Raw genomic sequence first — 3,768 nt, 5'->3', positions numbered from 1 at the left:
TCATCAAATATATTTTGTCACGCCCTGATCTGTTTCACCTGTCCTTGTGCTTGTCTCCACCCCCCTCCAGGTGTCGGCCATTTTTCCTATTATCCCCTGGGTACTTACAGTGCCTTGCGAAAGTATTCGGCCCCCTTGAACTTTGCGACCTTTTGCCACATTTCAGGCTTCAAACATGAAGATATAAAACTGTATTTTTTTTGTGAAGAATCAACAACAAGTGGGACACAATCATGAAGTGGAACAAATTTTATTGGATATTTCAAACTTGTTTAACAAATCAAAAACTGAAAAATTGGGCGTGCAAAATTGTTCAGCCCCCTTAAGTTAATACTTTGTAGCGCCACCTTTTGCTGCGATTACAGCTGTAAGTCGCTTGGGGTATGTCTCTATCAGTTTTGCACATCGAGAGACTGACATTTTTTCCCATTCCTCCTTGCAAAACAGCTCGAGCTCAGTGAGGTTGGATGGAGAGCATTTGTGAACAGCAGTTTTCAGTTCTTTCCACAGATTCTTGATTGGATTCAGGTCTGGACTTTGACTTGGCCATTCTAACACCTGGATATGTTTATTTTTGAGCCATTCCATTGTAGATTTTGCTTTATGTTTTGGATCATTGTCTTGTTGGAAGACAAATCTCCGTCCCAGTCTCAGGTCTTTTGCAGACTCCATCAGGTTTTCTTCCAGAATGGTCCTGTATTTGGCTCCATCCATCTTCCCATCAATTTTAACCATCTTCCCTGTCCCTGCTGAAGAAAAGCAGGCCCAAACCATGATGCTGCCACCACCATGTTTGACAGTGGGGATGGTGTTTTTAGCTGTGTTGCTTTTACGCCAAACATAACGTTTTGCATTGTTGCCAAAAAGTTAAATTTTGGTTTCATCTGACCAGAGCACCTTCTTCCACATGTTTGGTGTGTCTCCCAGGTGGCTTGTGGCAAACTTTAAATGACACTTTTTATGGATATCTTTAAGAAATGGCTTTCTTCTTGCCACTCTTCCATAAAGGCCAGATTTGTGCAATATACGACTGATTGTTGTCCTATGGACAGATTCTCCCACCTCAGCTGTAGATCTCTGCAGTTCATCCAGAGTGATCATGGGCCTCTTGGCTGCATCTCTGATCAGTCTTCTCCTTGTATGAGCTGAAAGTTTAGAGGGACGGCCAGGTCTTGGTAGATTTGCAGTGGTCTGATACTCCTTCCATTTCAATATTATCGCTTGCACAGTGCTCCTTGGGATGTTTAAAGCTTGGGAAATCTTTTTGTATCCAAATCCGGCTTTAAACTTCTTCACAACAGTATCTCGGACCTGCCTGGTGTGTTCCTTGTTCTTCATGATGCTCTCTGCGCTTTTAACGGACCTCTGAGACTATCACAGTACAGGTGCATTTATACGGAGACTTGATTACACACAGGTGGATTGTATTTATCATCAATAGTCATTTAGGTCAACATTGGATCATTCAGAGATCCTCACTGAACTTCTGGAGAGAGTTTGCTGCACTGAAAGTAAAGGGGCTGAATAATTTTGCACGCCCAATTTTTCAGTTTTTGATTTGTTAAAAAAGTTTGAAATATCCAATAAATGTCGTTCCACTTCATGATTGTGTCCCACTTGTTGTTGATTCTTCACAAAAAAATACAGTTTTATATCTTTATGTTTGAATCCTGAAATGTGGCAAAAGGTCGCAAAGTTCAAGGGGGCCGAATACTTTCGCAAGGCACTGTATACCTGTGTTCTCTGTGCATCTCCCCGGTCCATGGCACAAAGCCAGAGGTGGAGCGGGGTCTGCGTCCCGCACCGGAGCCGCCACCAGGATAGGTGCCCACCCGGACCCTCCCCTATAGGTTCAGGTCTGCGGCCGGAGTCCGCACCTTTGGGGGGGTACTGTCACGCCCTGACCTTAGAGATCCTTATTTATTCTCTATGTTTGGTTAGGTCAGGGTATGACTCGGGTGGGAGAATCTGTTTTCTATTTCTTTGTTGTTTTTGCCTAGTGTGGTTCCCAATCAGAGGCAGCTGTCTATCATTGTCTCTGATTGGGGATCATATATAAGTTGTGATTTTCCGTTTGGGTTTTGTGGGGAGTTATTTTCTGTTTAGCTGTTTTGTTGCCTGACAGAACTGTGCCCTTTTGTTTTTTCTACTTTGTTATTTTGTTGCAGTGTTCAGTTTATTAAAAGTCATGAACGTGTACCACGCTGCACCTTGGTCTCCTTCTTCAACTCACGAGAGTCGTTACAGTCCTACATGTGCTGATTAGAGTTGATTGATTTATGTTCTTCACATTTTTGTTTTGTATCTATCTTATTTTATTGTTATTTATTGTTGTTTATACCTTGTGGGCAGGGGGCAATGGTTAAAAAATGGGAGAAAACGAGTATTTTGTAGTTGAATTCCTCATTGTACAGTATATAATAATATATCACTATATTGCCAAAAAAGTTCAAGACTTGTTTCTCTTCAATAAAATGCATTCAAAACTACTTTCTGCACATGTATGCTACTTTCTTAGGCTATACAAGTGCTATCTCTTGCTAAAAAAAAATATGTTTACACCTAGTACCTTTAGCAATAATAAAAATAACAATAAACCTCTTTTAGTAAAGAAAACAATTATGATAGGTGTGTTGTAATAAAAACGAGTGGTGTCCACTGATTAAATGCAGTCTTTCTGCATTGTGAAGAGGGAAAACCCAGATATTCACAAAGTTTATGATGAATGACCGGTTGTTTCTATACACAAAATAGATTGGGGGTTTAAAATTAAATTAAGCTGCTTTATTTTGGGGGTTTAGTGAAGACGGGTCATTTTTTACCCTTGGGACAAAGGGAGTATACAGAATGTTAAGATTGATGATAATAAAGTCAGTTATTCTCTTGTATTTCTGGTTACCTCATCATGGCTCTTATTTTATATGTGGATGTTGTGTTGTCATTATTGTGCTATATCCCTCAGTGACTGTCAGTTTGTCAATGTAATGCCCCATATTCAGACGAACAGATAGTATTGAAAGGGCAATGCTGCAAAGTGCAAACCAATTGCTGCATTATGGCTACACACATTATTTAATTAACATCTTGATTCTTAGTCTTGGTTATTATGGTTGTCAAACAAGCATGCACAACTAATATTTCAAGTGTATGGAGACAGTTATCCTAGAAACCAAATCAAAATTAATGATAGGCTATAATTAGAGAGAGACCCTGCATCATGTTAGACAAGTTGCCAGGTCTGTCTTGAGACAATGCAAGAAACAGATCGATAGCCTAGCCCTATAAGACGATGCACTGTTGGACGTACAGAAATAACAGATCGCGGGGCCTGTAAAGTCACACGACTAGATAATATTGATAGCTCATTAGAACACACAATTTAAAACCTTGAGGTTCGTGCTCGCGCATCCAATACGTATATAGGCTTAATAGCCCATTTGATCTTATAGTGTCACAAAAATAGAGTTTTTTTTGGTTGACAGTCGAAATGGCCAGACATAACCTGACCCTGACAGACTGCGATTCCTGCTCCCTAAGCTATTTTGTAGTAGGCTAGCTGGCCTAAGCGACACAAAACAAACATGACAATCTGATAAAATGATATAATTTAGGTGGACATCTCTTTGGGTCTGATGAGTCGGTGACCAGTTTTGTTTTTACGAAGGTGTCTGTCTGAAGCGCGAGGCTTGGGCTGGGTTGACGCTCTTTACTCCACCTCGCGGCGGCCACAAACCTGCATTGCGATGCTGTTCTGCCGCTCCGTCTCCC

The sequence above is a fragment of the Oncorhynchus clarkii genome, chromosome 10 (assembly GCF_045791955.1).
Source record: "Oncorhynchus clarkii lewisi isolate Uvic-CL-2024 chromosome 10, UVic_Ocla_1.0, whole genome shotgun sequence".
NCBI classification, from domain to species: Eukaryota; Metazoa; Chordata; class Actinopteri; order Salmoniformes; family Salmonidae; genus Oncorhynchus; species Oncorhynchus clarkii.
This window is presented reverse-complemented; position numbering follows the sequence as displayed.